This window comes from Bos taurus, chromosome 17 (assembly GCF_002263795.3).
Source record: "Bos taurus isolate L1 Dominette 01449 registration number 42190680 breed Hereford chromosome 17, ARS-UCD2.0, whole genome shotgun sequence".
NCBI classification, from domain to species: Eukaryota; Metazoa; Chordata; class Mammalia; order Artiodactyla; family Bovidae; genus Bos; species Bos taurus.
Window position 1 is genome coordinate 30,151,392 of NC_037344.1, and position 10,831 is coordinate 30,162,222.

Sequence of the window (10,831 nt, forward strand, 5' to 3'; positions counted from 1 at the left end):
GGTCTTCTCCTTTAGAGTCTGAATTCCTTGAGGCAGAAAACCACTTTTGCGCAATTGTATCTAGGACAGTATCTGACATACCACAGATGATGGCTGAAGATCCCTTATGTATAGCCCAGGTAAACTGCAGAATTTATAGTAGTTTACTAAGGGTCACAAATAACTATGGATTATTTCAACATTAAGGATATGTGAGAAGTTCACGACTGGCCTAGAATTAGTCTTTGTTGACTAGGTAATGGTATTTGAATAGCATATCCCCATCCCTCATTTCAGAACATATAAACTTCATTTTTATACTTGGTTCTCACTTGTCTCTAACCATGCATCTTCTTTACCTCCATTAATACATATCATTTCATTTGTGATTTCCCAATAAGAATACTTTCCTCCACTTCTGTTTTTTTTTCTTTTTATAGTTCACATGTGTAGATGGGAATAAAATGCAAAAATGAATATATTTTTTAAGAAGCAACCTAACATATACTAACTGCTGAAAAAAACAAAGCAAAACAAAAACACCAACAGATACAGATTGATTTATTTTGATGTGTCTCTGAACATTGCATCAATTCTAATGACAGTTATTTAAGGGGCCAGTTTCATTCTTGATGTTATTTTAGGAATACACATTAATTATAAATTAGTAGATTTTCTTTAATGAAATGTCATTTAATAATACAAAGGCACTCTTTTCTGCATGTCAGTAGAGAAATTTCAAGCTAGAACTAGGACAAATTTCAAAAATTTTAAACATGGATACCAATTCCTACCTTTTATATGAATGGAACACTCTAGTAAGATATACTTTTTCACAGATTATGAACTATATGGATATATCTGTATATATATATAGTGTATATATATATATACAGAGTGTATATCTGTATGGAAAAAAAAAATGAAATGCTTATGTGGCTCATTACTGATGTCTCTTACCTCTAAGGCACTAGGTGCCAATCAGTAATAGGCCTCCTTGTCATCACCATGATAATCAAGATGCCCTGATGCATAATAAAACATTCTCTAGGGGTTGGAGGAGGGTCAGAGCTAAGTCTGGCATTCCTGCCCTTGGCTTCCAAGACTTTTGCATAGTTAATGGTAGCCTTGTGATCCCCTTAGGGGCACAGTATGCTTCAATGGACTATATTTCTTATATGCTCTATTATACGTTAAATATATATATATATATATTTTATTATTTGTGTGATATAAATAATAAAGGGAAAAGTCAGATATACTTTAAAAAAGATCCTCTAACACATAATTATTATTTTAACATGGTAGTATTCTTCTGAGAAGACTATTTTGAAGCAGGACTCAGCACTTCAAGGCTTCCCCCAAATATATTCAATTTTTCAGTGCATTAGTAAAAAATAGAAATTTTTCTGAACATTGCATGGAGAGAGGAGAACAATGTACATTACATACCATGCTGCTAAATCGCTTCAGTTGTGTCCGACTCTGTGCGACCCCATAGATGGCAGCCCACCAGGCTCCCCCGTCCCTGGGATTCTCCAGGCAAGAACACTGGAGTGGGTTGCCATTTCCTTCTCCAATGCATGAAAGTGAAAAGTGAAAGTGAAGTCGCTGAGTTGTGTCCAACTCTTAGCGACCCCATGGACTGCAGCCTACCAGGCTCCTCCGTTCATGAGATTTTCCAGGCAAGAGTACTGAAGTGGAGTGCCATTGCCTTCTCTGTTACATACCATATGCAAAACTTAATACATATCTCCTTGTTAATTTTCCAGAATTCTTTTTCCGGTGCAACCCGTATCATATTTCTTCTCTACTCTCCAACTTCATCCCAACAGCTTCTCAGCTATACTGAGTCTTAGCTGCTTCTTCCTCATAGATTTTTCTATTCCAACCTTTTCTGAAAGGATTATAGTGATAGTTTTTTTTTTTTTTTAATTTTCTGTATTTTACCTTTTCACTCAACAATCTAATCAGCCAACAAAGGACTCCCTTCTTCTTAGAAATCAGGAGCCTTGTGAATAATAAAGGCATTTTCCCTTTCATATACAATTGGATTCGCCAGATATTTCGCTTGAATTCTATATACTTGTAACTAAAGTGATTCCTTTAATCAAATGTGTCTTGCCAGTAGTAGCGCATGTAAAAGCAGTTAGATTGAACTTAGATATATAGTGACACTGTTTCTCCTGGTTATCTAGTCAAGCTTTCTTTTATATTTTAGTTTACTTAGAAATCTGGCCAGGTCAGAAACTAAAATTAAAAAAAAAAAAAAATAGGAAAGATGAAACAAAGAGCGGAATGTTTATAACTGTTGAAGCTGGATGGTGGGTACATGGAAATTCATTACACTGTTCTTTTTACTTTGTGTGTGTTTGAAATTTTGCATAATGAAAAAGAAAAATAATTGTGAACACCAGAAGGCTCAGATAAGATGTTGCAAATACTGTCAGTTCTACCCAATATTCACCTCACCCCCCTCACTCCTCTTCTTTTTTTTTTCTCACCCCTCTTCTTCCCCACATTTTCTGCTAACGGAACACAGGTTTTGTCTGTAGCAGTAATGTGTCCGCTCCAGTGCAGGAGCAGTGACACTACTCCCGTTTTAAAACTTAGGTAGAGCTTGCCCTTAAGGCACGTGTGGATTGAGTGCTGGTTCTCAAAAAGAATACCTGGTGTGAATCCTTACTTCTTACTTACTGTCTGGGCACCTTTGACTATTTCCCAACCTTTCTGAGTTTTAATTTCCTTATCTGTGAAAGGATCATAATAACTTTACTACTTACCTCTTGGGTTATCCAGAGGATCAAATGAGATTTACATATGTACAGCTAGTTTTCGTGTGGAAGACCGTTATTCTTTGTAGGCACCATGGTATTCTTTATTTTTCACTGTGTTTTCAGTGTTATGCTTCTGCTTGGCTTCCTACTTGAATACACTTGAGGTGCAAAAAGGTTTATGATATTATAATGGTAATTTGCATAACATCATGTAATATAACTATTTAGAGGTAGAAACGTTGTTGCTGCTGCTGCTGCTAAGTTGCTTCAGTCATGTCGGACTCTGTGTGACCTCTTAGACGGCAGCCCACCAGGCCCCCCCGTCCCTGGGATTCTCCAGGCAAGAACACTGGAGTGGGTTGCCATTTCCTTCTCCAATGAGTGAAAGTAAAAAGTGAAAGTGAAGTCGCTCAGTAGTGTCCGACTCTTAGTGACCCCATGGACTGCAGCCCACCAGGCTCCTCCGTCCATGGGATTTTCCAGGCAAGAATACTGGAGTGGGATGCCATTACCTTCTCCAGAAACACTACAGATACATAAATGTTTTAAGCCTCCTCCCCACTTAAAAAATACATACCAATAGACTAGGACAAAAACCATCTTCCCAGTTTGTTCTTCCTGGAGTCACCCAAACTCTTCATAGAACTGATTGTTGTTCATAGTTCCCACACAGCTGCAGTTGAACCTGTGCAGTTACCTCCAGAGAACTGTTTTGGCTCCAATCTGCTGGAAAGCTGCCTGTTTGGACAACTTTGCCTTGGATAATTTCCCTTTGTCTAACCATGGGACTCATAAATCCATGTATAAGGGGACAGATTTCAGAAAATGATATTTGGCTATGGATGGTTGCAATTTCAAGACCTTTTCAAAGGGCGATAATGAGAAATTTTTACTGGACAATGTAAGTTTTCGAACTTTGAAGATATATATCCTGGGATCCAGATCATTTATTCATCAATATAGAATATGCATTGCTTACCCATCAGCCTATTCTAAAATGTTAACGTCATGAATAAGAATGTTCCACAGCCCATAAAATACCTCTCCTGGAGTATAACTTAACTGGGAGGGAATATTATTAAATATGTAGGAGTTCCACTTTATTGTCAACTGAGATATAAAATGAGAAAGAAAAACCCATATCCTAGACAGTGTGTTTTCCTTTAGAAAGGAATATGCCAACAAGGATTTTTTGCCTTTTTTCTATCTCTTCATCCCTGAATTTTATTTTTTGTTTCAATCATTGAGATCTGACTGAATGACCTGAGTGGTTATCTCTTCTGTAAAATATGTGAGATATATTTATGGTTTCCCAAACAGTTACTATGCTTAAATGTAGGTCCAGAGCCTTTACAAAAGAGGACACAGCTGTATACTATTCCAAGGGAAAAAGAAACAATGTCGAGTCATCAGAGAGATTTAGAGATGATTTCTGAAGGATTTCCGGATTTCAACAAAATTGTTTTACCCTGAATAATGGTAGAATTCATCTCAGCCAAAATGCAACTGGTCAATCTGTTACTTCCTATATGGAAAGCAAATGATCAAGTAAATTATATAATTGTGCATTACAACTTTGCTTCTGTCATTATAAATTCAGTTATATCCCAGACTGAGGGTATTATATGACAGAGACAAGTTTAATGTTGCTCAGCCAGTCTATCTTGTGGTTACAGCTGACAAAAAAAAGTGAGCTCTCTTGTGTGTTTTTCTTATCTGGCTTATTGGAAATAGGACTTTTGTTTTGACTTGTTAGTGGTTGTCACTTTATCCTGATTTGGAGAATCAATCAGGAAGACTTTCTAGAGTAGCCTATTATGAAATTAAGAGCCTAATAGGAAAATGTAACTGTTCCTTTGGATTATTTTTTGGATATTTTTCTTCTAAATGAGATTCTTGGGCTTCCCAGGTGGCGTGGTGGTAAAGAATCTGCCTGCCAATGCAGGAGAAGTGAGTTTGATCCCTTGGCTGGGAAGATTCCCTTGACAAGGAAATGGTAACCCTCTCCAGTGTTCTTGTGGGGAAATCCCATGGACAGAGGAGCCTGGCGAGCTGCAGTCCATGGGGTCGCAAAAGAGTCGGACAAGACTTAGAGACTAAATAACAACCACAAATGAGATTCTTAGTATTAAAATTTGCAGAGAATATGTAAAAACTAAAAATTATTACATGGACCTTTTTATTTTATCACAGTAGTATTGTACCATGACAGAGCTGAACTCATGGTCTCATTGGGCTGGTGCTTGTGAAATGGTGTAGAATGTTCCCTGTTTCGTCATGTTGGCAAAGGAAAATTACACCAGTGCCTTGATTGTCAGAATGATACAGCACCTCTGGGGAAAGGGATTGCTGCCTATTAAAGATAGGTTGGGGTGAGCTATGCCAAATGTTGAGTGAGATTTATTGAATACAAACAGTGCAAGCTTTCTGTGCATTTTGGTTATGAGAAAACAAAAATGTTGATAAGAAAACAAAAATACAAATAGAAAAATAATAATCATTTCTTGGGTCCATCCATGAGGCAAACTCCATCCATGAGGCAAACGGATAAAGTCTAAAAGGAATGGAAAATTCCTAAAAAAAAAAAAAATAGAATTTACTGTCAGGGAAATGTTAATCTAACTGAGGCAGGTAGGTAATACTATTCATGCTTTATAGTAAACAATAGCTGAGACATGATACTTCTTATGATCTATCTGGCTGTTTACCAGTGGTTTTGTTTGCTTTTACTTGGCTTGTGCAGATGTGTTACGAATGTACAATTATATTTATCCTCTCTAAGATTTCTGTGTTTAAAGCATTGCCTTCTAAGATTAAAATGATACTTTTTAAATATGGGCCATGATGTTAAAATATTAACCTTAAGATTTATTTTTCATTGTATGAGTGATGTCTAAAATAGTTGAGTTTTTTGTGATTTATTTTTTCACAATATATATTTTTACCCTTGTTTGGAATTGTCAGATTTTCTTCCTTGTAGCAGATTCACAAAGAAAACTTTAAAATATTGTGCTGACCTTTATATAAGCCTCATGTAAAAGAAGAAAAATCTTAGTTTTTTTTTTTTTTTTTTTTACTGAAAAACATATTATTTTTCTACAGATGTCAGCATTGAGCTATGCAAATAGCTTCATAAGCACTTGTGCTGTGCTTAGTTGCTCAGTCATGTCCGACTCTTTGTGACCCCATGGACTATAGCCCGCCAGGCTCTTCTGTCCAAGGGGATTCTCCAGGCAAGAATACTGGAGTGGGTTGCCATGCCCTTCTCTAGGGGATCTTCCCAACCCAGGGATTGAATCCAGGTCTCTTGCATTGCAGGTGGATTCTTCACTGTCTGAGCCACTAGGGAAGCCCAGTAAAAATACTTGAGGAACCCTGAAAATGGTTACTTTTTGCTATTATTAGTCAATAATTGTCTTATATCTTGTGTCATTTATGTTTAGGATCATGAAGTCTTGGCTAGAGAAAGAGAAAAGCAACAAAGAATCAATTTAAAAGCATAACTGTAGCAATGAATAAGGGTAACTTTGTACTAATTAAAAATTTAATAATAATGAGTTATGAAAGTTACAAAGTAAAGGTACTGTAGAATTTTCAATTAGGCATGTTTATACATCTTTTATTTTTGTAACCACTACTGACCATAATTCATTAAGATAGTTATAAATAAACCTCCAGTGTATAATTGACATATAAATTATCATTTTGTAAATAATTGTTTACAGGTTGGCAGTGTAATGCGTTAATTTAGTGTACTGTTAAGTTACAACAGTGTAATAGAAAATTGTAGTATTTTAGATTGCAGTCTAATAGACTTTTGGACTGTTAATCCCTCAGGAAGTAGATAGATAGGGATCCATTAAAAGTCATTTAATCTTAAGGACATTTTGACATCATGTTTTAAGTTGAGAAGCTAGAACTAGGATTGTTAAATGCTAATCAGTGTGGAAAACCAGATGTGTTCTTGAATGCTTCTTTCTTATTCATCAAAAACCAGCCTTCTGAAAACTGACAATGTCCCCTAGTCAAACTGTACAGGAAATAGTTTTGGTATCTTTGAAAATTGTTGCTTTCATTTCTTTGAGCTTCACAGTTTATAGAAATAGATATATATTTCCAGATTGATTGTTTTGAAGAAGGTAGGTGAATGTGAGTTATATATATTTTTAAACAATAAAGTCAGTAATAAATAAGCTGGTTTTACTCTTCTAACTAGGAAGACTGAGAAATTTCTGCTGAAAGGAAGTTAAAGTTTTTTTTCTAACCACGAAGCAAAGAAGAAAATTTTTTTCCAAGAGTTTCTTTCACCTTTGTCAATGTTACATGGCAGTTTGGTGCTTTTTTTTTTTGAAAGTAGGTGCTTTTCCTAGTTTATGGTGCAGCAAAAAAAAGCATTCAAAAATCTCCTACCATTGGTAATGGTACTTTTGAGGAAATAAGAGATTGTTTTTTTGCTAGTAGATGGTAGGACGTAAGATGACCTCAAATAATGGTGCTACTCAAAGGGGACTCATTCTCTTCAAATTGAAGGGATTTTTCTTAGATTTGAAGGATGAAAAGAGTAAACAAAAAAAAGGGTTAATTCATTTCATCATTTTATGAATTAAATATTAGTTGAAAGCATGTTCCCTCTTAAACAATATAGAGGATAAATCACACATGATTAGGACAAACAAGACTATTAAGGGCATAAATTAGAATTTCCAGAAGCCCTGACTCATTACTGAATGCAGGATTTATTTTGAAGACCTTCTGGTAACCTCGGCTGCAATGTTTGTTTCCTCGGAAGGCTCAATGAGTTGGGGAAGGAGTCCACATGGTCCCTTTAGGTCATAGCCGGCATTTAAAACTGATTTCCAACTTGGGGCTCACACTTTTATTCCAAACCTGAGCCTTTTGGCATCAGAGCTCATGTTCTTATGGCCAACTTGGATTTTTAAGCAAAGAAGCTAGCTTAAAAAAAATCTCTTGGACAGCAAATAACTTTTAAGAAACAACATTTTAATGATTTAAATGGAAGCAAACCAGAAGAAGCTGGATTAAATTTCTCTTAAAGTATATGTATTTAGTGATTAAGAGGAAAAAGTGGCTGAAAAAATGCTGTCTGTTATTTTCCTTCAAAACCCCAAATAGTTGAACAGTTGAGTAGCTCAAAAGATTTGAATTGGGATATCTTTGTGGAAAATATTTCTGGCAATTAAAGTACTGTTAATAAAAGAATGAGAGATAATAAACTCTTTTAACAGTGAATTTTGAATCTCTATGTTTTCTAAAGATTCATGTTAGTGATAAAATTATTTCATTGAAGATTCTTCAGAAAAAGGCTGATCTAAGAATAGAGAGAGAAGTAAGAAAATATTTGGGGAAAATCATTGTGAATTAGGGTTTTCCTGGATGGCACTTGCTGTTTATGTTTCCAAAAGCTTTTTAAAGCCAAGCTATTTCTAAGTGTAGACTTGCATATGAATGGGAGAGGTTGAGAAGACTTCTTTCAAAAAGAAAAAAATTTCGAAAATGTGGACTTGATTTAGATGATGAAAAGTATTGTTAAAGAAAGATGGGGAAAGAAATCTAGATTAGTAGAAACTTTGTTATTAGACAGGCAGAAGTGTGGATTTGAGGAGGGTCAGTAAATACTGTCCCTGTTTTAATGTTTTGTGTGAACTGAGGCAATGGGCGATCAAAATACCATCTTTATGTTTCATAAAGTTAATGTTGAAAATTGTAGTTTAACTGTAGGGGCAGTGGGCTTCCTCTAAACAGAGCCAGGCAGCTTTCCCCACCCAGTCCTGAACAGCACAGGACTGGGTAGGCACTACCCTGCAGGGTCAGAGCTGCCCATACAATCATCTTATTTCCAAGGGAAAGGGAAGAGGAAATGAGTTGAACATGCCATTTTCTTAACATTTTCAATCAATAAGTCTGTGTGCCTCCCTTCGTGAAGAGGGAGTAAAGTTTTGGCAAAAGGCCAAGAATGTTATTTTCATGAGGTTCCCTTCACATTGGAAGGAAACATTGAGAGCAGGAGAGAAGTGTTTTTTGAGATTTTTGTTCTTTTAACCCAAAGGTTCTAAAGCAGGATTGTTATCTTTCCCTAGGGAAGCTTTTTTTTTTGTTGCAACAATGATCACAAAATACTAATGGTGTATAGTGGGTGGGTGGGGGGAAGGGGGGTCATGGATGCAAGATACCCTGCAATGCGCAGAAGGTTCCATGTAATGAAGAATTGTCACAATAACGCTCCCTAGAGACACCCTAAACTGATCCTGTTGGGTTGTTGGCTCTGTGGGGGTGAGAATGAGAACAGCACTCTGTCAAGAGTACTCCTGCTACATTTTCCTGAGCGGCCCCCTCAGTGCAACTCATTTCTTCTTTGTGGATCCTCTTTGAGCAGCTGATGGCAATACAGATTTTTCTCCTAGCAGGCCCTGAAATGGGTCAGAACCACACATTGTTTAAATAGTCTTGAAAGCTTCCCTGTACAGAGGTGGAAATACCACCCTAGTCTAGCTCCTATAAAAAATGATCTGCAGTGTTGTCCAACATAGTTTAGAAACTGTAAAATGAGATCATGTTGTACAGGACTGGAAAAGGTCAGTTTTCTTTCCAATCCCAAAGAAAGGCAATGCCAAAGAATGCTCAAACTACTGCACAACTGCACTCATCTCACACGCTAGTAAAGTAATGCTCAAAATTCTCCAAGCCAGGCTTCAGCGGTATATGAACCGTGAACTTCCAGATGTTCAAGCTGGTTTTAGAAAAGGCAGAGGAACCAGAGATCAAATTGCCAACATCTGCTGGATCATTGGAAAAGCAAGAGAGTTCCAGAAAAACATCTATTTCTGCTTTATTGACTATGCCAAAGCCTTTGACTGTGTGGATCACAATAAACTGTGGACAATTCTGAAAGAGATGGGAATACCAGACCACCTGAGCTGCCTCTTGAGAAACCTATATGCAGGTCAGGAAGCAACAGTTAGAACTGAACATGGAACAACAGGCTGGTTCCAAATAGGCAAAGGAGTACATCAAGGCTGTATATTGTTACCCTGCTTATTTAACTTATATGCAGAGTACATCATGAGAAACGCTGGACTGGAAGAAGCACAAGCTAGAATCAAGATTGCTGGGAGAAATCTCAATAACCTCAGATATGCAGATGACACCACCCTTTGGGCAGAAAGTGAAGAGGAACTAAAGAGCCTCTTGATGAAAGTGAAAGAGGAGAGTGAAAATTTGGCTTAAATTTAGCTCAACATTCAGACAACGAATATCATGGCATCTGGTCCCATCACTTCATGGCAAATAGATGGGGAAACAGTGGAAACAGTGACAGACTTTATTTTTTTGGGCTCCAAAATCACTGCAGATGGTTATTGCAGCCATGAAATTAAAAGATGCTTACTCCTTGGAAGAAACGTTATGACCAACCTAGATAGCATATTCAAAAGCAGAGACATTACTTTGCCAACAAAGGTCCATCTAGTCAAGGCTATGGTTTTTCCTGTGGTCATGTATGGATGTGAGAGTCGGACTGTGAAGAAAGCTGAGTGCCGAAGAATTGATGCTTTTGAGCTGTGGTGTTGGAGAAGACCCTTGAGAGTCCCTTGGACTGCAAGAAGATCCAACCAGTCCATCCTAAAGGAGATCAGTCCTTGGTGTTCATTGGAAGGACTGATGCTGAAGGTGAAACTCCAATACTTTGGCCACCTCATTCGAAGAGCTGACTCATTGGAAAAGACTCTGATGCTGGGAGGGATTGGGGGCAGGAGGAGAAGGGGACGACAGAGGATGAGATGGCTGGATGGCATCACTGACTCGATGGACGTGAGTCTGAGTGAACTCCGGGAGTTGGTGATGGACAGGGAGGCCTGGCGTGCTGCGATTCATGGGGTCACAAAGAGTTGGACTCGACTGAACGACTGAACTGAACTGATGTTAAGATGTTCCTAGAAAAAACTGTCAAAAACTATGCTTAAATTTGAATATAAGCACCCTCCCATTATAAATATTTTGGGGAGAAAATGGATGTTCAGAGATTCATCCTCTTTAAAGAATAAGAGGAAGTAAGATAA